The sequence below is a fragment of the Loxodonta africana genome, chromosome 1 (genome assembly GCF_030014295.1).
Source record: "Loxodonta africana isolate mLoxAfr1 chromosome 1, mLoxAfr1.hap2, whole genome shotgun sequence".
NCBI lineage: Eukaryota > Metazoa > Chordata > Mammalia > Proboscidea > Elephantidae > Loxodonta > Loxodonta africana.
In genome coordinates this window covers 176,001,648-176,026,604 of record NC_087342.1, presented here as the reverse complement: position 1 = coordinate 176,026,604, position 24,957 = coordinate 176,001,648, and the positions used below count along the sequence as shown (strand labels likewise).

Here is a 24,957-nt window from a genome sequence, read left to right as displayed (position 1 = left end):
ATGGGTAAACAAACTGTGGTATATTCACACAATAGAGCATTACTCAATGATAAAGAGCAACGATGAATCTTCAAAACATCTCATAACATGGATGAACCTGGAAGGCATTATGTTGAGTGAAATTAGTCAGTCACAAAAGGACAAATATTGTATGAGAAAACTATTATAAGAAATCAAAAAAAGATTTCAACACAGAAGAAAATGTTCTTTGATGGTTATGAGAATGGCAAGGGAGGGAGAAGGGTATTCACTAACTAGGTAGTAGATTAGAATTATTTTAGGTGAAGGGAAGGACAGCATGCAACACACAGGAAGTCGGCACAACTGAGCTTAAACCAAAAGCTAAGATGTTTCCTGAACATAACCAAACACTTTGAGGGACAGAGTAGCAGGTGCAGGGGTCTGAGGACCATGGTTTCAGGGAACATCTAGGTCAATTGGCATAACAATGTTTACTAAGAAAATGTTCTGCATACCACTTTGGTGAGTGGCATCTGGGGTCTTAAAGCTAACAAGCAGCCCTCTAAGATGCCTGAATTGGTCCCAATCCACCTAGAGCAAAGGAGAATGAAGAACACCAAAGATGTAAGGAAAGCATGGGCCCGAGAGACAGAAATAGCCACATAAACCAGAGACTCCATCAACCTGAGACTGGAAGAACTAGATGATGTCCAACTACCACCAATGACCGCCCTGACAGGAAAGGCAAGAGAGAGTCCCTGGTCGAGCCAGAGAAAAGTGGGGTGCAGAACTCAAATTCATGTAAAAAGACCAGACTTGATGGTCTTACTGAGACTGTAGCGGCCCCAGAAGACATGGCCCCGGACTCTCTGTTAGTTCAGAACTAAAACCATTCCCGAAGCCAACTTTTCAGGCATAGATTAGACTAGACTATATATTTTTACGATACTGGCGAAGAGTGTGATTCTTGGCTCAAGTAGATACATGAGACTAAATGGGCAGCTCCTGTCTGGAGGCGAGATGAAAAGGCAAGGGGGGACAGGAGCTGGTTGAATGGACATGGGAAATACAGGGTGGAGAAGAGAAGTGTGCTGTCACATTGCAGGGAAAGCAAATAGGATCACAAAACAATGTTGTATAAGTTTTTGTAGGAGAAACTGACTTGAATTGTAAACTTTCACTTAAAGCACACAAAAAAAAGTTATTAGTCTTTTATATTACAACAATGTTGAAATTGTTGTCCTTATACATTGTTTTGGATTGAATTGTGTCCTCCAAAAAAGATACATTGAAGTTCTAACTCCTGGTATCTGTAAACATGACCTTGTTTGGAAATAGGTTCTTTGAAAATTTTATAACTTAATTGTCCCTGCAAATGGTTAATGTGCTAGATTGTTAACCTAAAGGTAAGAGGTTTCAGTCCACCCACAGGCATCCTGGAAGAAAGGCCTGGTGATCGATTTCCAAAAAATCAGCCTTGAAAACCCTATGGTCCACAGTTGTACTCTGACACACGTGGGGTTGCCATGAGTCAGAGTCAATTCGGCAGCAACTGTTTTTTTTTAATAAGTTAACATGAGGTCATACTGGAGTAGCCTGGGTCCTAATCCAATCTGAGTGGTGTCCTTATAAAAGAGAAAAGAGACACAGAGGGAAGACAGCCATGTGAAGACTGAGGCTGAGAAGGATTTAAGCTGCAGCTTCCAGCCAAGGATTACCTGGGGCTACTAGAAGCTGGGAGAGAAAAGAAAGGACCTTCCCCAAGAGCACAAGAGCATGGTTCTGCTGACACCATGAATTCAGACTTTTAGTCTCCAGGACTGCAAAATACTCAATTTTTGTTTTTATAAGTCGCTCACTTTGTGGTTCTTTTTTAGGGCAGCCTTAGGAAACTAATGAATGCATGGATTATTATATATATGTGTGAACAAAATCTGGCTACATTTTATTGAACATAAGAGGTCTTAGATATGGGAATAACTTAGTACATCCAAGAAGCAGTTAACTAACCAAGTTAGAGGAAAGGAAGAAACCAAACTGCTGAAGGAGGCTTACCCATTGCCCTGTTGCCATCGAGTTGATTGTGACTCATAGTGACCCTATAGGACAGAGTAGAACTGCTCCATAGATTTTCCAAGGATAGGCTGGTGGGTTTGAACTGCTGCCCTTTTGGTTAACAGTCTGAGCTCTTAACCACTATGCCACCAGGGCCAAAGGATGCTAAGCAGCAGGAATTTGTAGATTATCTTCCCAAAACATTGTGTAGTCCTGGCCAATACAACGTGAGCTGCAATAATGGATGTCACTTGTAGGCCTGACTCTTAAAATCTGTCATACAATTTTATCTCTTCTCTTGTCTTCCAGTTGTATGCAGAGAATTCAGTGAAATAATCTGATATCCTAAAAGATGACAAAGTCCCTAGCTGAAGGGATCTTGGGTCCCTGAGTCACCTTATGAAAGGATGCCAAATGAAAACCTAATTTCACTATGACTTGAGAGAAATCTAAGCCACTGAGATTTGGGGATTGTTTGTTACAGCAGTTAGTTTTCCTGACTAATACACCCAGGGTCTGTATTTCGCCAATTCAAATTTCAAGTTCGCACTGGATTAGTACTTGGCTTATTCTGGGAAAAATGTCTAACCCCGACAATTTGGCTAGGGGTAGGCTGGGGTGTTTTAGGGTCACCTCATGTAGACTTAACCCCCAGGAACCCATTCCTGGGTATCGGGGGAGAAATTCTCAGAAAGGAGGACTCATCGTGAGCTAGGCAGCCACTATACGAGTGTCCTTTATGCAAAGAATGATAATAAACAGAAAGATACTGAGACTGCTGGCTCTCAGAACGGCAGCGTAAGGTAAAAATTCCATCAGTCTTCCCATTCCTCAGAAACTTCACTCCCTATAAGACCTAAAAAAGACCTATGTCATAAATCCTGGCATTGGCTCCCAGAATTAACTAACAATCCCATGGGAAACATAGAATAAATGGAAGTTGAAAGATCATTCATGTTAGACGTTGTGTTCAAACAGATACTGTGCACCTTGCTGGGGGAAATATAAGTGTGAGACAAATCCTTCATCCTCTTACAAGGTGTACAGTCAGTACTAGGAGGAAACAAATTCCTATTAAATGAGCAGAGACACTGCTGGGACATTGAGATTGACAGAGATATGGGTAACAATTGCAGTGGACATTTGTCAATCTTTTATTCTAGCCCAGCATCCCAACTCCCTTCCTATTTTGAGAGAGTCCCATTATCTGAGTTGGTTGGGGGCAAGGCTCCACCGTTTTCTATAGAAGCTAAAGTGAGCTCCTCCCCTGCCCCTGCTCCACCTTCCCTCCCTCCAGCAGCGACGGCAGAACCACAGCGGCAGTGTGTCCCCCCAGCAGCGACGGCAGAACCACAGCGGCTGTCTGTCCCCCCAGCAGCGACGGCAGAACCACAGCGGCTGTCTGTCACCCCAGCAGCGACGGCAGAACCACAGCGGCCGTCTGTCCCCCCAGCAGCTACGGCAGAACCACAGCGGCCGTCTGTCCCCCCAGCAGCGACGGCAGAACCACAGCGGCCGTCTGTCCCCCCAGCAGCGACGGCAGAACCACAGGGGCCGTCTGTCCCCCCAGCAGCGACGGCAGAACCACAGCGGCCGTCTGTCCCCCCAGCAGCGACGGCAGAACCACAGCGGCCGTCTGTCCCCCCAGCAGCGACGGCAGAACCACAGCGGCCGTCTGTCCCCCCAGCAGCGACGGCAGAACCACAGCGGCCGTCTGTCCCCCCAGCAGCGACGGCAGAACCACAGCGGCCGTCTGTCCCCCCAGCAGCGACGGCAGAACCACAGCGGCCGTCTGTCCCCCCAGCAGCGACGGCAGAACCACAGCGGCCGTCTGTCCCCCCAGCAGCGACGGCAGAACCACAGCGGCCGTCTGTCCCCCCAGCAGCGACGGCAGAACCACAGCGGCCGTCTGTCCCCCCAGCAGCGACGGCAGAACCACAGCGGCCGTCTGTCCCCCCAGCAGCGACGGCAGAACCACAGCGGCCGTCTGTCCCCCCAGCAGCGACGGCAGAACCACAGTGGAGTCTGTGGCAGTGTGAGGGCCCCAGCAGGACATCCCAACCAGTCCTAGGATGTGCCCCTGGTTGGTAATTCCTGGTTGCTGCTTATTTTCTGAGCCTGGTTCTCAAGTCTTCCCACTGATTTTATTCTTCTAATAAATTCCTTTTCTGCTTAAATTAGAGTTAGTTTCTAATTCTTGCAACCAAGAACCTTGATTGATACAATAATCTTCTCTTCCTTCTGTTCATTTTTTTTTCTTTTGACAACCCTTGAAAGATAAAATATCTGAACCCTTGAAAGTGGCAAGATAAGTGTTATAAAATCCATGTCTCATACAGATGTGGATCTCTAAAATTAATTAGAAAGCTGAGACACTATTGCTTTTCCTTTAGGACTACAAAATATCTGATTCACAGAGAGGCACACTCTGAGAGCTCTGGAAAATCACGAAAAAATTCAACCGCTGGCCTCTCTGTGTGGCTCTTGAGTGTCTCCCCAGGGGTGGCAAGTGAGGTTTACCTTGCCCAAAAAAGATCTTGCCTAACCAAACTGTGCCCGCAAACAGGGGAGACTGCAAGCTTTCCGTCCAGTTAACCGCACCCAAGTGAAATTTTCTAGCAGCTCAGCACCCAGGGGGAGCCTCGAGCAAGATGACTGAGTGAAACTAGGAAACAGGTGAGAGTGATTGATCATTAAAGGGCCAGAGTGGGAGGTACAGATAGTTAGGATGTAGATAATAAATGAGAAGGACAGGCCACCTTATGGCGAGAGCTGCCCTTGCTAGACTCCTGCTACAGGTCTCTGAGGAGCCCTGACTGCACATTGGTTAAAAACTCTGCTGCTAATCAAATCCACCAGCCACTCCTTGGAAACCGGAAGGGGTAGTTGTACTTTTTCCTATAGGATCGCTAGGAGTCAGAATTGACTCGCTGGCAATAGGTGGTGGTGGTGAGGGGTCTCTATAGGAGCCCTGCTAGTGCAATGGTTAAGTGCTTGACTGCTAACAGAAAGGTGGGCTGTTGAAGCCACCCAGCTACTCCTGGCTATCTGCTTTCATAAAGATTACAGCCTAGAAAACCCTATGGGGCAGTTCTACTCTGTCACATGGGGTCACGATGAGTTAAAATTGACTCAGTATCACCTAACAACAACAAGTGGGGTCTCTGTAAGAGATATGAAATTAGAAGTTTTTCCATTTAGATACCCAGGACTGATTAAGTCCCAAGTCCAGACAATTGAACCACACCAGATAATAATGCAGGATCCCTTGGGGAGTTGGGCAAAGATCCAAAGAAGATAAGCTTCAATCACCATCACCTCTCCCCTCCTCCCCTGTGGCCTGGTTGTAAAACGAGCCTCTCCTCCTCTGTAAGTTCAGTCCTTTCCGACAGGCCCAGCTTGCCCAATACTGACCCTGATACACTGAGGGCATCCAGTAGAGATCCTGTGGACTAGGTTCTAGCTCCATGTTCATAATAACTCATGTCTAGTCAGCCCTCTCTTCATGTTTCTCAGAGGAATGGGAGCTGAAGGGAGAACCATTCACCAAAAGGGCTTTTCCTACTACCCTGCCAGGAAGAGCAATTGTCAAGTCTGAACTAAATTTAACAAGAGAGAAAAACCAGTTGCCATCGAGTCAATTCTGACCCATGGCTGCCCCAAGTGTGTCAGAGCAGATCTGTGCTCCATAGCATTTTCTATGGCTAATTTTTCTGAAGTAGATCACTTGGCCTTTTTTCCAAGGCACCTCTGGGTAGACTCAAACTTCCAAACTTTCCGTTAACAAAAGCTGGCATAAAAGTAGCGCCAGAATCCCAGCTTTAGATACTCGGTTGGGCCTCTCCCAAAGGCAGGTTTAACACCGTCTATGCCCCACCCCCCCCCCATCCTCCGGGATGTGATTTCCCTAGTACCATCTTCTGCTGACTCAAAGTAGTGAGGTCTATAATCAATACTCCCTAACTCTATTGATTATCTTCTGGAGATTATGGATTTTAAAACTTGTAGCTTTTTTTATAAGGACTTGATGATATCAGAAGCAACAGTTTCACAGCAAATCAGGTGTGCCTGAGACAAAAAGAAAGTTGGCCATGGGACCAGCTTTCCAGTGGTCTCCTACTTCCAGAGTGAAGTTTATTGAGAATCATTGTTGCAAGTCCAGCTTTACAAGCTAGAAGGGTGGCAGTGGAGGGATGGGGGCAGAAGAGCTCCATCCTCCAGGCCCTGGCAGGAACCTTGCCTGGATACCACCTCTGTGGCAATGTTCCTTCATAAGGGAAAGAAACACAGCAAAGAAGAGGAAAAGGAAGTAGAAAGAGAAAATTATTGTTTCTTACGTCATCAATAATACATGCCCAATGCAAAAAAAAAAAATCAGAATATTAAGAAAATGAAGATGACCTAAAATCTGATGACTTGGAGAAAACCACTGTTAAAATTTTTATGCAAGTACTTACATCGTTTTATTTCTATGAAAGTTTATATATACTTAAGTTTTAAAACAATGAGAATATAGCATGTGTCATTATTTATACACACACACTACACACACACACTAACTTGTTCAGTTTTTTCTCTTAACAGTTTATTGTGAAAATGGTTCCACACAAATAAATAAATGTCAGCAGCATCGTTTTTATGGCTGTGTATGTTCTGTTATAACAAATTTACACATCAAATCCCCTGTTAATGAACTCTTAGATTTTTCCAGTTTTTCACTATTGTAAATAATGATCCAATTACTCGCATCACAGGTGTCTCTTTACCAACTTATTCCATTTTTTCCCAGAATTAGAATTGCTGGTCAAAGGCATGCACTTTTTAAAAGGTTATACACAGATGTTATGATGTAACATGTGTGCTACTGGTATTGCCCACCAAAAATACTGTACCAATTGACATTCCCACTAAAGTGTGTGGGTATCCACTTTCTTACATTCTTTTATGTTTTCTACCAACTGCATAGTTGAAAAAACTGTGTCTTTGCATTGCTTTACTTACAAGAGAAATTGAACCTCTTCTCACTTTTACTAGCCATTTTGGGGTGTATTTCTTTTGCACATATTTTTCAGTCAGAGTGTTCATCTTTGTTTCTTGTTGATTGTAAGAACTCTATATTATGGATTCTTACGCTTGCCCTTTGTTTTGCTACTGAGTTGACAAGTAAAACTAAAATGTAATGATAAGAAAATATTTTAACTAATAAAGTTAAAAATAAGAAAAAATGTTACTTTAGAAGAAGAATAAGAAATTCAGAGGAGACAGAATAAACCCAGGATATATATTGAAATTTTAAGGTAAAAGAAATAGAAAAATAATAACACCAATCAAATCAAATTCTAGCACAATCATATCAAAGAGCATTCTAGAACAATGCCTGTGTTTTCATTTGTATAATAGAAGCTTCCTTAAGGAGACAAGAAAAGACAACTGAGGAATGTGAAGACAATATGACTTCCCTTAGGTCGCCAGGAACAGTATTGTGGATCTTTAATCAAGTTCTCTGTAGAAATCTTCACAGTGGATCAAAATGGGGAATAGTATCCAAACCTTTTTCAGGAACCATCTGATGTCAGATGGGTCATGGCTGAAAGCAGAGAATGCCAGAAAGTTGTTTACCTGTGTTTTATTGACTGTGCAAAGGCATTCGACTGTGTGGATCATAGCAAATTATAGATAACATTGAGAATGGGAATTCCAGAACACTTAAGTGTGCTCATGAGCAACCTGCGCTTATACAAAGAGGCAGTCATTGGAACAGAACAAGGGGATACTGTGTGACTTAAAGTCAAGAAAGTTGTACATCAAAGTTGTATCCTTTCATTGTACTTTTTCAGTCTGTATGCTTAGCAAATAATCCTAGAAGCTGGACTATATGAAGAAGAACATGGCATCAGGACTGGAGGAAGACTCCTTAATAACCTGAGATATGCAGATGACACAACCTTGTTTGCTGAAAGTGAAAAGGATTTGAAGCACTTACTGATGAAGATGAAAGACCACACCCTTCAATATGGATTACACCTCAACATAAAGAAAACAAAAATCCTTACAACTGGACCAATAAGCAACATCATGATTAATGGAGAAAAAATTGAAGTTGCCAAGGATTTCATATTACTTGTATCCACAATTAACATCCATGGAAGTAGCAGCCAAGAAATCAAAAGACGCGTTGCATTGGGCAAATCTGCTGCAAAAGGCCTCTTTTAAAGTGTTAAAAAGCAAAGATGTCACTTTAAGAACTAAGCTGCCCCAGACCCAAGCACCTAGTGTTTTCAATCGCCTCATATGCATGTGAAAGCTGGACAATGAATAAGGGAGACTGAAGAACTGACCCCTTTGAATGATGGTGTTGGGGAAGAATATTGAATATACCATGGACCTGGACTGATGGCACTGGGTTGGGAGGGTATGGACTGCCAGAAGAATGAACAAATCTGTCTTGAAAGAAGTACAGCCAGAATGCTCATTAGAAGCAAGGAGGCAAGACTTTGTCTCATATACTTTGGACATGTTATCAGGAGGGACTAGTCCCCGGAGAAGGACATCAAGTTTGGTAAAGCAGAGGGTCAATGAAAAACAGGAAACCCTCAAGGAGATGGATTGACACAGTGGCTGCAACAATGGGCTCAAGCATAATGATTATGAAGGTAGCACAGGACCAGGTTGTGTTTCCTTCTGTTGTACATAGGGTCACTGTAAGTCAGAACTGACTCCACGGCACCTAACAACAACAACAACATATAGTTGCAAGAGCTCCGCTGCTAGCCAAAATGCCAGAAGTTCAAATTTACCAGCTGCTCTTTGGAAACCCCATGGGGCAATTCTACTCTGTCCTATAGGGTTGCTATTCTGTCCTATAGGGTTGCTGAGTCAGAAAGGACTTGGGTTTGGGTTTTGGTTTATACACTTGTTCAAAGAGCCCTGGTGGTGCAATAGGTTAAGCGTTTACTGCAAAGGTCAGTAGCTGGAACCCACCAGCCTCTCCACAGGAGAAAGATGAGGCTGTCTGCTTCCGAAAAGATTACAGCCTTTGTAACCTATGGGGCAGTTCTACTCTGACCTATAGGGTCACTACAGATTGGAATCCACTCCACTGCAAAGGGTTTGGTTTTGGATACACTTGTTCAGACCATTAGCAAATTCTCTCGAGGAGGCCAAATCCATTTAAAGCTACATTTAAGAAGAGCAGCAGATAAAATGATAGGCAAGAAAAGAATTGCAAAAACAGGATGAAGTCTCGATGGGAGCAAGTTAATCTATCATTTTAATTTCATTGTCTCTTCTTTTCGTCCACTAATTAGATCAAGAAGCTGCTAGAGTTGCAGAGGCTAAAAAGTGACTGAGTCCTTTTGAAGAAGTCATAAACAACGAGCTGCCTTGCCCCATGTCTTAGTCATCTAATGCTGCTATAACAGAAAAAACAGAAGCGAATGGCTTTAGCAAAGAAAAGTTTATACTCTCACAGTCCAGTACGCTAGAAGTCTGAGTTCAGGGCACCAGCTCCAGGGGAAAGCTTTCTCTCTCTGTGGGCTCTGGAGGAAGGTCTTTGTGATGCATCAGTCTTCCTTTGGTCTGGGAACATCTCTCTGCAGGAACCTCAGGTCCAAAGGACACGCTGTGCTCCAGGTGCTGCTTTCTTGATGGTATGAGGTCCTCATATCTCTCTACTCGCTTCTTTCTTTTACATCTCAAAAGAGATTGGCTTAAAATACTACCTAATCTTATAGATTTTATCAATATAACTGCAACTAATCCATCTCATAACATCATAGCCATAGGATTTACAACACATCACATCAGATGACAAAATGGTAGACAATCATACAATACTGGGAATCATGACTTATCCAAGTTGACAGATATTTTGGGGGGGACACAGTTCAACCCATGACACCCCACCTGCTCCAGATTTCATATAAAATAGATTGAGTCTAATGTGGAATTCCAAGGAGGACTACATCCTAACAATGATTATTCTCGTAATAGATGAGGCTAGTGTGAGATTAGGATTACTATTTCACCGATTTTATGTATGAGGACACTAAGATTCAGAAGGGTTAAGTGTCTTGGCTTATCAAGGTGCTCCCACCAGAGCACTATAGAGCTGGAATCAGAAACAACTCCATTCCTCTAGACCAGTGCAGTCCAACAGAAACAGAACGCAACCTACATCTGTTATTTTAAATTCTCTAGCAGCAATATTAAAAACATAAAAGAAACAGGTGAAATTAACTTTAATGATATATTTCTTTAGAACAGTATAAACAGATTACCATCATCTTAACATGTAACCAATATAAAAATTATTAGATATTTTACATTCTTATTTTTCATGCTAAATGTTAGAAGTCAAGTGTGTTTTTTACAGCACATCTCAATTTCCACTGGTCAAATTTTAAGTACTCAAGTACATTTCAAGTACTCATTAACCATATATGGCTACTTCACTGGACAGAACACCACTGTGGCGGTGGTTCTCAAGATGTGGTCTCCAGACCAGTAGCATCAGCATCCAGGAACTTGTTAGAAGTGCAAATTTTTGGGCCCCATTCCAAACACACATTATCAGACCCTCTGTGGATAGAGCCCAGAAATCTGTGTTTTAACAAGCCCATTGAGATAATTTTGATGCACCCTCAAGTTTGAGAAACATTGATCTAGACAACTGCCTCTCCAATCCCAGGCTAAATAAATCCAGGACAGTCATGGAAGTCTAAGAACTAAGGAAGAAGAGCCCCTTCTCTTGAGATACGCAATTCTTGGCTAGATGAGGTTGGCATTCTCTTGTATGGAAATCTTCTAGACCTAGCTGTGGTTCCATTTCTTGGAAGTATGGAATGAATTACCAGGCATACAATTTAAACATGGTTTTATTTTTTGCTGGTTTAAGAAGAAAAAAGCAAAAACAAAAAGTAGTAACCACTCTGTATCATCTATCCCCTTGAGTTTCTTCTCTTTTCTTCAGTTTCCTCATCCATACAATGGGGATCCTTCGATAAGTGTTAGCAACTTTAAAAAAAAAAAAAAAAATTACTGAGTACAAAAAAGAAAAGAGTCAGCACAACTGATTTTTTTTTTTAATTAGTGGGCAAGAAAGGTAATATTATAGATTTTGAGCATAGAAGCAGAAGTTGATTCACTTATATTTCTTAGAGCATTAGTTTTGCTGAGAGAGGAGGGAGAGTTTTTGCCAACATCGTTAAGGAGAATGATTCTGGGCATGCCTTGAAGCAGAGCTTTCTGTAAACAGGAATTACCTATGAAGAAAATCAGGAAGCCAACGTGTTTCTTTTTATGAAGTTACATCCTGCCATAGAAAAGCTGGATAGGAAATAAAGACTGATGCACTCCACCACTGTATACTATACCGGCTATTATTTCATCAAGGGAAACCTGAGCAAAGGCTCAGATTCAGTGTAGGGAAAAAGCCATGGAAAATCAAAGACAACCACTGGCTACAATTAAACATGATTTTGGGAAGAAATGTACAAACAAATCTCTACTCTGTGATCGTGGGTTCCTTTGTCACAGCCTCCCTCTCTCCCCGTTTCAGTAACACTTTCTCGAGATTTTTGTTTGAAAATAGAAATATGTAAGTATATCTATGAAAATGGAAGACAAATATATTAATTCCTAACTTTTTTTTTTTTACTTTTTATTATTACTGTTGTTATTATTTGCTGTGTGCGTTTCCAGGGTTCTCCCAGCTTTTCCAGTTTCTGTGGTAGAATTCTACCTTGCTCCGTACTCTTTTCAGTTTGACCAGAAGAAACGCTTTCCTACTCTAACATTTTCGCATTTTATCCTCCCACCCTTAAACAAAAAGACACCAGAAAGGCATGGCACCCCATTTTCGAGGCAGGTTCCTATGTTTGGGGGAATGGAAGATGCTAATCTGCAGTGGCATCAGCAACCTTCCATAAAGCAGAAACCGCAGCTCACACCTCCTCTCCTTTCCCCGCCCTAACCCACCACCTCACAACTCCACAATCCTTTAAAAACAAAAAACTCCTCCAACCTCTCATCCCGTCGCACACCCCACAACGGCACGCACGCCAGGATGCCGGCTGCCACAGTAACGCTGTACCCACTCGGCCGCCCCACCCACTGCGGTCCCGCCCCCGCCCCAGGAACCAATGGTCGCCGCCCGCAGCTCTCAAGGGGCCCTTTGATTGGGGAGCGGGGGCTGCCACTCTCACGGCGCGTCCCGCCCCCTCCTCGCCTCCCTCCCGGGCTGGAGGGGCGCGAGCATCAGCGGGAGTAGCTGCGAGCAGGCGGTGCGTCTTTGCAGTTGCGCCATCTGTCAGGAGCGGAGTCGGCGGGGAGGGGGCTGCCGTGGGAGAGGAGGAGGGGTCGCCGCGAGCCGACGGCCACCGAGACCCGCCCGCCCGCCCGCCGGCCTCGGAGCAGAGGCCAGGCTGCTCTCCGAGCCGCGCGTCCTCCGCCGTCCGGGCGCGCGGCGCTTCTCCCCGCGCACCGAGGGCTCCCGGGCTCACACAAAGCCGCCGCCCGCGCCACAGAGGGACCCGGCGGCCGGGCCGGGGAACCCCGGCGCCGCCCCTCTGCTCTCTCGGAAGGCGCCCCGGCTCCGGGACCAGCCGAGTAGCCGCCGGAGCCGCCTTGGCCGCGCCGGAGGAGGGCGGGGAGAGGACCATGTGAATGGGCTCCGGAGCCTGAGCGCCGCGCAGGTAAGCGGCCGAGGATGCGCGCGGGAAGCAGTGGGGATGCTGCGGGGCCGCCCGGCCTTCGGCGCCCGGGTTCCGCGCCGCCCCGCCGCGGGGCCCCGCGCTGCAGTCCCTCGGCCGCCGCCGCCTCCCGGCCTCTCCGCGGGCTGCCGGGGAGCTGGCCGTGCTCGGGGACTTCCCGCGGCCAAGCGGGAGGACACCTCTGCGGAGGGCGCCGCGGGGCAGCGCAGGGATGGGGGCCCATTTCCCAGCCCGCGAGCCGGCGCCGAGTGAGAATAGGAATTGGCTTGGGGGCGAGGCTGGCCGGGACTCGGGCTCCGCCCCCGCCCTCCTTTCGGGGCCCCTCGCGGGAACCAGGGCTGTGTGTGTTGTTTTAATGTCAGCGATGATGTAATCACTTAATAATTGATGCCCCGTGCTGCTTCCCTCCCCACCCCACCCCACCCCACCCCTGCCCCACTCCACCTCTCGGCCTCCTCCTCCCTCTGCGGCCGTCTCCTTCCCCTTCGCATCCTTCTGCCTATTTCTGGCACCTCCCTTGTACTTCCCCCATCCTCCCCTTCACTCTTCCTGTGCCACCACCCACCCACCCACCCTTCCTCTTCCCCTGTGCTGGAGCCTTCCCTCCTCTTTCTCTGCCCCCTACTCCTGCTGTTCCCTCAAGCTTCTTTCTCCCTTCGCCGATCGCTGTATTTCCTCTCCGCTTCCCTGGATCGATGGCTGTTTTTTTTGTTTGGTCGCCTCCCTTCTCTTATCTCTGCGGCCACAGGCGGAGACGACTGGACCAGAAAGAGGCCACCGAGCTTGGGTCCAGGGAGGAGAATTGCTAAGACTTGTTGAGAAGAGGGATAATAAAATCACCCTTCTTGTCCCTCCTCCCCCAGTAAATCACACAGGCTCCCCGGGTGTGTGTGTGTATGTGTGACACAAAGGGCTCTTTCAGTGCACAGAGAAGAGACACACAAAGTACCCAAGGATGGGCCCGATGCTTCTTGTTTCTCTTCCCTAGGGCTTCGCTTTCGCTCAGATGAAGCAGTTGATCTTCTTTGTGAGAGTCTTTCCTGCCACATTTACCAAAAAATAAAAGGCCCCAGATGCAGGGTGGCAGGTGCCGGCATTTTGCTGTGTTCATGGGGCATTTTACTGTGTTCACGGACCGGCAGTGTTGACTGGCAGCTGCAGCGTTTCCTAGATTCAAGGAGAAAATGATTACAGCAGTCTTTTAAGAGTTGCTTTTTTTAGTGTTAGTGTTCTAGGTAGCTCCACCTTCTTTTTTTGGAATTGGGTACCATGAGTTGGGGTTCGATAAGTTGGCGTGGGAGCAGAAGAATTTTGTTTCTAAGTCAGAAAATTAAATTGGTTTTTGATAAGAGCGATGCAGCCTGACTTGCTGCTTCTCCCAAGTCTAAGGCCACTGCGCTGAAGTCTTTTGAAAAGGAATCTTGTCTGCCCAGTGATGCTGGTTTACCATTAGGTTTAAATAAGTACCTAGGGACATTAATAAAACAGCATTGAATTGGCATTTGGAAGACTGCTGGAGACTGTCTCTTCCCTGCTTCAGCGTAGCCTTCAGACGCCCACATCCTTCCTCACACCCCCAAGCAACTGCAATACTTTCCACCCTTTGTGCTCTCTTTCTACCCAGTCCCTGCCCCATGGGTACTGTGATTTCTGATGAAGAGACCCACGGACTTTCAGAGGAAGTGGTTTGTTAACTATCTAAGGCTTTGGGGACAGTGAGATATGAACAGGGATATAGAGAATCTTTTGACTGAACTCTAAACCATCTGCTTGACGTTCCTCTTAAAGAGGAAATGGTAGTATAAATCTGGGGGCTTATGTTCCATTTTGTAAGCCAGTGATTATTTCATGCTTAGTGGATAGTGTCAAAGCTGAGGTTGAACGTGTTGACTCCTAGGAACATGGCTCCTTGACTGTTATAAGTAATGGAACAAGTTTATTCTTAAAGACTTTTACTAGGAAGGAGCTGTTACGGTTCATTAAACGTTTACTTCTGCATTTTCTAAGGACATTCATCGTGGAACTTTTACATTAGAAAAAGCAATGGGTTAATGAGTGTATTATAAAGACAAAGGGTTGTTTGTTTGATTCCAGACCCAGGAAGGAGAGTCAGTGCACAATAAACTCACACTCTTTTGACCAAGTTAAAGAGACTTCTTGCATAAGGCTGAGTGTGAACAAAACCACACTCTGCTTTCTGTGTTTTTGCTCCATGCTTTCTCCCGGGTCTGAAATCCCCAACCCCATCTGACTTGCTTAGCAAAGTCCTATTTAACTTTCAGGGCCCAGCTTAAATGTCATCTCTTCTGTGAAGCCTTCCGTATTTTATATCATCCAAACAAGTTATCGTGCCTCCTCTGTATCCGTCCACCCCGAACTATTTTATTTTCAAGCTTCAATAGCAGACATTATGTTTGGTGTGTGTGTTTCCACCATTGCTTGGTCAGCACATCGTGAAAAGGAACCTGGCCTTATTTATCTTGTCTCTTATCAAGTGGTACCTCAGTAGTTTCTAGTGTGAATTAGTCTTTGGTATGTGTTAAAAAAAAAAAAAAAAAAAAAGTAGGCACTGCATATTAATTAGGCTCATGTTAGTAGGTTTGACAGATCACTACCACTAGTTGTCACTGAGTCGACTCCAACTCATGGTGACCCCATGTGTGTCAGAGCTGAACTGTGCTCCATAGCATTTTCAATGGCTGGTTTTTCAGAAGTAGATCACCAGGCCTTTCTTCCAAGGCACTTCTGGGTGGAATCAAACCTTCAACCTTTCATTAGCAGTCAAGCACATTAACCATTTTCATTACCCAGGGATTCCATTTAGCAAGTAACCCAAAACCCACTGCCCCCCCTAATATAATGGCTCAAAAACAATAGACTTTTATTCTTTCTCATGTTCAGAATGGGTATTTTTGGCCAAGGAGTGAATTTCCTCCATGCAGTGATTCTGGGTTCCACATTCCTATCTTATAGCTTCACCATTCCCCTAAAGTTCCATTGTAACCTAGTTTCAGCTGACAGAAGGGACAAAAGAGGAAGTAGAGGAATGCGCCCACTTTTTAAATGCCTTGGCCCCGAAACATGTGTCACTTCCACTCTCCTTCTCTAAGTGAGGGCTAGTTATATGGCCACATTTAGCTGCAAGGGAACCTGGAAATGTAGTTTAGCCTTGAGCCCAGAAAAAATGACAAGAAGAACAGTATTTTTGGTGAACAGTTTTGCCATACACTGTGACACTCAACAAGGCACAGTCCTTGCCCTCAAGGAGTTTGTAGGCTGATGGACGTTAAATTAAATGGAAACCTACATCCTGTACCCATCATTGCTTTTATTTTTGATTTTGTATGTTCATATCTCTTCATTTTAAGCATGTTTCAAAAGCCTTGCTTTTTGTCATGTTTCAAGTAGCCAGTTCCCACTCACTAATCCCTTGTGATAACAGTAATCCGATGATTCCTTTGTCGGCTTTGATATGGTTCTTTTATTCCAGCAGCATTTTCCTGGGCCTAGTTTTTGTCTGGTGGTTTTATAAACTCCCTAAGTGGCTAGGAGGGCCCTTAGAAATCACAGTTCCACCTATGAATTGGAATCAGCATGAGTCAGAATCAACAACATTAACCTTCTGTTGATCTGAAGAGGAAATTCAGCAAACGCAGAGAGGTGGAGATATATGTGGCTCAGTGATAGAATTCTTGCCTTTCATACAGGAGACCCAGGTTCAATTCTTGCCAGAGCACCTCATGCACAGCTGCCACCCATTTGTCAGTGGTGAATTGTATGTTGCTGTAATGCTGAACAGGTTTCAGCAGAGTTTCCAGGCTAAGACTAGGAAGAAAGGCCTGCCAACCTGTTTCTGAAAATCAGCCAGTTAGAACCCTGTGGATCACAAACATCATGGGGATGGCACATCCCTGGGCAGCATTTTCACGCAGTACGTGTGAGGTCGTTGTGAGTCTGGCCATCTCAGGGGCAGCTAACAACAGCAGTAGCAGAGGTGAGACTCACTGCCCCAGGTCAGGCAGCGCCTTAATGGCCAGGGAGGTACCTCAGCCAGCCCAGTCCTTCCGTCCGGCTGCCCCCCTCCTTCTGTCCGGCTGCCCTGACTCTTGGTGACCGTGAAGCCTGAGTATTCTGTGCAGATTAAACATACTTCCAGACCTCCAGGGGCAAGTGCCCTGGATAGTTCCTGTTCTCCACAGGCCTCCAAATTGTTGGAACAATTCTGTCCATTGTTGCAGTCCTAAATGATAACGCGCGTTTTTGTGTAAACAGTTCATTATATTCATCTCTTCTGCAGATATTAACCCAGCAGGTTTGTGTGCAAGGTGCTGGGAGAGGGGATCACGAAAACGAATACTTATGCTGTCCTTGCTCCTCAGGAGCTCACAGCTTGCTACCGGAGATAAAAAGAAAATAATAGGTAACATTTATTGAGCATTTACTATGTGCCAAGCACTTTGAAACTCTAATCTGAACAATAGTGGTATGAAGTGGTTTCTCTTATAATCCCTGCTTTACAATGGGGAAATTGAAATAAAGGAGGTTAAGTAACTCAAGATCATATTGGTACTAAGTGGTACACTTAGGATTCAAGCCCACTTAGTTTGGTTCCAGCACCCTCAGCCTTAGCCACTACAGTATGCAAAATACTACATATCAATATAAATAATTGTGGCATTAAATAAAATGTGTTAAGTGCCATAAGGGGTATGGCTAAAATGCTTTGGAAATTGAGACTTCTGTTTGATGGAAAATTGAACTTTATATCCACAACCCTTAAAATGAAAAAATGGAAAAGCAAAGCATTTTTGATACCAGAAAATGTTTTATTATGTGTGATTCTTTATTATAAGCTAGTCCCTCAATGGTCCACAGATAGGTTTGTATGAGTTTGTGACTTGCCCTACATATTTGGTTATTGCACCTACCAGACATTGAACTAGATGCTTCGGGGGCAAAAAAAATGTAATCCTTGATCACTGCGATAAATGCTGGGATTCTAGGGCTCCTCACAGGATAGGAAGGAGCATGCAGCAGGGAGCAGAGGGGCGGGAAAGCAGGATGATGAGGCAGAGAAGGTTGTCTAAAGGGTAAGGTGCCTGCGAGATGAGAAGCACAGGGTAGCTGGGTGAGTGTTATGGAATGACCACAGCAGCCAGAAGGAGCAGCCTAGAGAGCGAATGTACAGACCTTTTGGGAAACTGCTAGTAGTTCAAGGTAGGTGGGGGGTGGTAGAGAGATGGACAGAAGGAAACGCTGGGGCTGGAGGAGAAATTGAGAAGCTTCTTGTAAGTACTTTATCCTGAATGCCATTAAGAGTTTTTAAGTGGAGATGTGGCTTTGATCTGATCTGTAATTTATAAAAATCACCTGGCCACAGTGTGGGCCATTGACCAGAGATGGGCAAGACCAAGGCAGGGAGGGAGTTATGGAAACTCAGATGAGCAATTGATGAGGCCCTGAATGGAAGAAATGGAGATGAGGATAGAAGGAAAGAAAAAGACAGAAGAGAGTGAGACAGGATATGGGGGGGGGGGGTGGCACAGAGAGAGGAGTCCTTGGGAAATGAGGTGGAGAGAAACATGTAGACAGGCAACTCAGTACGAAAGCAGAGGGTGGGGTGTGTAAAATTATGACTTCATCATGGACATTTGGACTTCCAGGGGGAGGAACCTCGTAGGCAGTTAAATAGATAAGTCTGGCTGGCATGAGGGGAAGTGATTATGCCTTAAATAGATATTTGTTAACAGCAAATTACAAAATACTTGAAGCCATGGAAGTATGTAAGATCAACCAGGAAGGAGTAGAGTAGAAAGAGCAGATAAGGCTGAGGATGAGCCCGAAAACAGAGGAGGAGGCGCCTAGCCTACAAATGGAAGAAGTGTGGCCAGGGTATTGGATGAGCCCTGGAGAGAGTGGTGTCCCGGTCCCCAGGAGAAGAGCTAGTAGACAAGGCCCCAGAGGTTAAGCAAGGTAGGAAGTGAAGAGCACAGTTGGATTTAGCCTCAGAGATATCCGAACCCGGCCAGAGCAGCATCAGTGGAACAGGTGGGAGGAAATATAAAAATTTGCCACTCCCCAGATGGTAGAAACGTATACCAAAACCTGCAGAATGAACCATCATAAGGGACAATTTCCTCTCCAAGAGTCTTTAAGGGCACAAGGTCATGGAACCCAGCATCTTAGAGATCACGTAGTCCAATGTGTTCATTTTATTTATGAGGAAAAATGAGGCCCAGAAAGGTTAAGTGACTTTTTCCAGGTCACAGAAAGACCCAGTGACAAGGTTACCACTTAAAGCCAGTTTTGAGCCTTTCAGCCCAGGTGAGAGGTATGGTTAAGATCAAGCGCTTAGGGCAGGGTCCTGGCTCTACCTCCAGTTGTGTGAGGTGGGCCAAGCTACCCAATCTCCTTCTGCCTCCCTTCATCTTTACAAGGGAGATTATAGCCTCAAAGGGTTGCTGTCAGAACTCAATGAATGAATAAATGTAAAGCACTCAGAACAGTGTCCAACACATATGTTTGCTACCATCGTTTATACACATACACACACGTATGTATGTATATGTATAAAAAAAACCCATTGCCATCCAGTCAATTCCAACTCATAGTGACCCTATTGGACAGAGTAGACCTGCCCCATGGGGTTTCCAAGGAGCGATTCGAACTTCTGACCTTTTAGTTAGCAGCCATAGCTGTTAATCACTAAGCCACCAGGGTTTCTGTATATATATACATACTTATATACTTATATACACATACATATATATACATATAAAAAATATATATATATACACAAATATACATATATGTGTATACATATATATGTATGTGTATATGTGTGTGTAATTGTGTATATGTATATATATGTATGTGTATTTAAGTATATATGTATGTATATATATATTTAAAAAAAATTTTTTTATATATATACATGCACATATATATAGATATGTAATCCCTTAAAAAAAATGAAAATATATTGTGTGCATGTAGGTAAATTTTGAATATTTTAGGAGAGATTTGGGTGGTTGTCAGTTCCAGAATTGTTAGAAAAGGTGGGAAATTATATGGTGTGCTAGAAAACAGTATTTTTTTTTCTTAAGAAAATCTTGTTAAGAAATGCAGATTTCTTTATTGAGAATGGAAAACATGAAAGCCCTCTGAAGTTAGCCCTTTAAAAGGGTTTCTTTTGTTTTAGTCGGATAACCAGAATTTAAACCCATTTACAATGTAAATCCCTTGAGTTTGACTTGAGAATGTCATCTGTGGAGGAGGAAAAGAAAACACAGGTATGCGCTTTGTTACTATGGGAAAAAAGCAACTGAGTTATTTAGAGGAGTGTAATTTCTCTTGTGTGTGTTACTGTTTGAGCAAATCTAATATTTAGCTACTAAAAACACAGGAGTAGCCTGAACAGTATTATCCAAATGGACTTGGGTGACACGCAGTACAGACAATTTGGACTTGATTAGAACACAGTAGTCCTAGAAAGATATAAATTGAACTAGATTTATGGTCTAATAAAAACGTGGGAAGAAAAGATAATGCTTACTGACTCATGAAACTTTAACAATGTTTGTAAGGCCCTGCGTTGTCATACTATTTGGATGAAAGCACTTGCTCATTTGCCTCAGCCAGCTCTCAGAATGACCTGTGTTGTACCTTACTCTGGATGTGAAACATGACTTGGGTCCTTTTCTTGGATATTTTTAGGAAGCAGAGATCATCACTTGTGCCCTTGTAAACTTTGATCTCAACCAGCGCCCAGTTAGGTGGGCCGATGTGCGTTGAGTGCCTGCTAAGTAGAAGGGGCAGGGGAAAACTAGAGAACAGGAAAGTCTTAGGCGATTGCTTTTTTCAGTTTAGAAAGCATTTCTGCTTGTTTCTGGCCTGTATACCCCTCTCCATGTTAGTGTAAAAAGTACATAGCACACCACAGCTACTCACCCCTCTCTGAATACACCATAAAAATAACAGCTACCATTTTATTGAGCCCCGGAGGCCTGTGTTAAGTTCTTGACGTAAAGTGATTTATTTAATCATAACAACTCTATGAGGCAGGTATTATTATCCCCATTGGTCAAAAGGGGAGACTGGGATTCAGAAACATAAAGTAACTTGCCCATTGTCACACGGCTAATAACTTGTGAAGCCAGGTCTGTCTGACTCAAACCCATGTATGCGTTTGCCCCAAAGATATGATTGCCCATTCTTTGCTTTGCAGTTACGTCTGTGTTAGGTGTTGCAGGATACAAAGGCACCTTTATCCCATTGTGAAAACCCTGCTCCTTTTGATGCCTCTGCTCAAGGTTTGCCTCCTAGGAAACCCTCCCTTTGCTCTTACCTTTGGGCTCCATAGCCCTTGGTTACCCTGATCATCATCCTCATCACAGCATGACTTGTGGAGCAGAGTTGAGTCAGCTGGGAGGAAGTGGGTGGATAGAGTGGTCTTTTTCGCTGACTTGTGGAAGTGAGGGACTGTATCTTGGTGGCTGATTTGCCAACACCCAACACATTATTCTATGAGTTATTATTATTTCATTTAACAGATGGGGAAACTGAGGCATAGAAATTAAATGATTTAGCCAGGGTCACACAGCTAGTAAACAGCAGAGCTGGGTTCTGAACACAAGCAGCCTGGCTCTGTGGTGTATATATCCCCTTAACATTAGACTTGTTCCATCTCTCAAATGAGATCATAAACTCTGTGAAGGTGGAGGTAGTATCTGTCCGCTTCCAGCATAGTACCTCACAGTCCAAAAAAAAAAGATCAAACCTGTTGCCATCGAGTCAATTCCAACTCATAGCGGCCCTATAGGACAGAGTAGAAATGCCCCATAGGGTTTCCAAGGAGTGCCTGGTGGATTTGAACTGCCGACTTTTTTTGGTTAGCAGCCGTAGCTCTTTACCACTATGTCACCAGGGCCAGTGCACAATAAATGTCAGCTCTCTTGTTCTTCTATCTGTCTTGGCAGGACAGCAAACAAAATATATTGAACTCAGGTCTTACCTCATGATCAGAAAAGTGCTCCAGGGCAGTGGTTGCATGAATATTCTCTGAAGATTTTATGGAATTCATATTCCCAGGTTTCATTCAAGTTCAGTAGGTTTGGGGTGGCCTGAGTTGAACATTTTGAAATTTTTTCTGGATATGGAACTGGCGTTGAAAATAGAAGGGTCTTAGGGAGGCAGCTTCTGGAAGACAAGGGATGAAGCAAAGCACAGTGAATCTCAGCCACAGTGGTTGGAGCAGGCAGTGAAGTGGTAGAAAATCATCAAGCAGCCAGAGTCAAAGAGAGTAGCAGCCCAAGGGGAGGCTGAGGATCATAAACCTGTCACAGAAAGACCTCTTCACTTATATTTTAAAGATTTCTAAGCACCTGCTCCTTTCAAATGTGCTGGTGGGGTTTTATCTGATGAATTCACTTTCATTTTCTTCAGAGCTTCCATCTTTGAGGTGCCCAAAAATAGCAGGCTTGACATGGAGTTGTTTAAGGATTCCATCTGCTTTATACAGAAAAGTAGGGCTTTTATGGAAAATTAAAAAACGAGCCAGCTCTCCTTTCCCACAACAAAGCCTAGGGCGCTTTCCCCAATCCTTTCTTCTTTTAATCCCCAGAAAAAGTTACTGAGTTTGTATTTCTTGAAATCTTGCCCAGTTTAAATTCTGCTGAAAAGGCAGATAAACAGCAACAGGTTGCTTCAGTTCCATACAAACGTGGTGTCTATTTAGAAGCAATAACAATTTCAAATGTTGTCACTTGTAAGATTTGGTTTTTGTTCCAGTTTTATTTTAATTTTGTTCCAGAACTTGTGTGATATGTTGTCTATAGTTAAGCACATACATAGGCACAAGGATATTTGAAAAAGTGCTAATTTCTGCTCATGGTTTCTCTTTTTACTTTCTCACAGCTTGGAGGCTATCACCTTTCATTTGACCTCCTAGAAATATAATCATGGCTCCTCATTGCTCTCATATGTAAAATAATGGACTCTAACATGCTGCCATTCTACATCTACATGAAAATGGCAGTGCTATGGCTGTTCTGGAAACCCTGGTGGTGTAGTGGTTAAGTGCTATAGCTGCTAACGAAAAGGCGGCAGTTTGAATCCACCAGGCTCTCCTTGGAAACTCTACGGGGCAGTTCTACTCTGTCATGTAGGGTTACTATGAGTAGGAATCGATTCGTCGGCAATGGGTTTGGTGGCTGTCCTTTGTATACCTCTGATTATAGGTTGCCCAGTCTGTATTCTCTTGACATGTGTTCTCCAGACTTCCCCCATGGGTTGCAAGTAAGGATTATTATGGTTACTTCACTCTCATACTTTTTAGATTGAGTGAGGTGTTGGTCAGTGTCAAAATAGATGTGCTGATGTGGATCCTGGTTCTTTCCCTTGTCCTTTGCTCATAACCCAGTGGATAGGTAGAGAAAGACCAAACTCCTTATACCTTCTACTGTCTCCATGATCTTATTCAGACATACATGCTCACCTCATAGTCCATACATTAACTCTTGATCTGCCAGATGTCAGTCCACTGTCTTGTTCACATGGAATATATGTTCTGGCCTTTGTTTTCCTTTCCTGGAATTCTTTATGCTTTCCTTTCTCTCAGAATTCTACTCATTTTTCAAGGTCCAGCTGGAATCCCAACTCTGGCAAGGTTCCCCTCATCTCCTCATTCACTTGACTGAACATTTGTATTTCTCAGTTGCCCACTAATAAATGATGCCTTATAAAAAAAAAAAAAAATTATCGTTAGTAAAATCCTGATTTGATGAATCCAAGGCTCAGACGATTTTTGTGACTTGCCCAAGGTCATACATTTGGTTACCAATTTAGTTTAGATCAGACTCCAGGTCTCCTAGAAATTTACATATGAACCCAGTGCCGTAGAGTCGATTCCGACTCATAGCGACACTATGGGACAGAGTAGAACTGCCCCTATAGAGTTTCCAAAAGGTCCCATATTCTCAAGAAACTGTTGGCCCCATGTGGACAAAAAATGTTTGCTGACCCACCCCCTTTTTTTTTCTTCCCCTGTACCATATAGTGCAATACCATTCACAGTATAGATCTTCAGCAGATGTTTATTCAGACAGGCCCTGAATCAAGGCACTGGAATGTGTAACTGGCTCTCCAGGCATCTGTGCGGCTGGGCTGGCATGTTTGTGGATGTTGGGCTTCTATAGTTTCTGGTGGCACCTGATTCCTTACCAATACATATGTTTGGTGGCTATGTCCTTGACTCTTTCAGGAACCACCATTGTATTTTGAGAACAGTGTGTATTTAAGGAGTCCCAGGGTGGTGCAAATAGTTAATGGGCTCAGCTGCTAACTGAAAGGTTAGAAGCTTGGGTCCACACAGGTGCTTCAGAAGAAAGGCCAGGTGATCTACTTCCAAAAAATCAGCGATTGAAAACCCTATGGAGCACAGTTCTACTTTGACACACAAAAGGGGTCACCATGAGTTGGGGTTGACTTCGTGGCATCCGGTTAACTGGTTATATATATAAAGATCCTTAGTTCAGAATCTTGAGCTTTTTGTTAAAAATTTTGGGTGATCAGGGAAATTGTTACTTTTGTGCTCTCTGCCATCAGGTTGTCACTAAGAAAAGGGAAGTTATCGATAGTGCAAAATGATATCCAAGAGCAGAAGGAAAATGCAGAATGTTTCAGAAACTGAAAGAATATAATAGTGAATGATGGAAGAGAGAAGAGGAGCAGATGGGAACTCCGAATTGTGCCTGAAAGTCTGTGAGGCGGGGTGAGGAACTGGAGAAAGCAGGTGCTCATTTCTTATGTACCTACCTGTTTCTGGACCTCTCAAAGTAGCATTTAGCGTAGTCACTCGGCCACACATCACCCAGCTTTGGCTGTGGGAATGCCTTCCTCTCCATGCATTGGTTTTGCTTACTTGGTAGAATCATCATCTGAAGCTTCTCCTTAGCATGGGGGCGGGGAGGTTTAATCTTAGTTCTATCCTAGACTTAAGATCATACAAGGTAATGATTTCACATTGCCCAGCCACAGCTTCTGTTTGGATATCCTTCCAAAGAATGATTGTTTGGAAAATAAGCTTTGTAAGTGTTTTCCGCAGTTGGGGAGGGACTACTTGAGCCATTTTGGTAACAAAAGACACATGGCACAACAGGCAGTGTTTGGCAGCCCCTTATTAAGAGTCTTCCTCAGCTCTCTGTGAAAAGCTCACTGTGATTCCTCATTA

The 24,957-nt window shown here is 44.1% G+C and overlaps 1 protein-coding gene across 6 annotated transcripts in view; it reads left to right on the top strand.

Moving 5' to 3' along the window:
• The first annotated feature begins 12,550 nt into the window (after window positions 1–12,550).
• FYN (FYN proto-oncogene, Src family tyrosine kinase) overlaps window positions 12,551–24,957 on the top strand; it is a 237,988-nt gene continuing 225,581 nt past the window's right edge. For 3 of the 6 annotated variants that reach the window (XM_010598705.3, XM_064289947.1, XM_023542304.2), the window contains exon 1: window positions 12,552–12,710. The gene's annotated coding sequence lies outside the window, so the exon portion shown is untranslated. Of the gene's footprint in view, window positions 12,711–24,957 lie in introns of all 6 variants that reach the window. The other 3 variants (XM_010598796.3, XM_064289963.1, XM_003404286.4) reach the window with 3 other exon arrangements.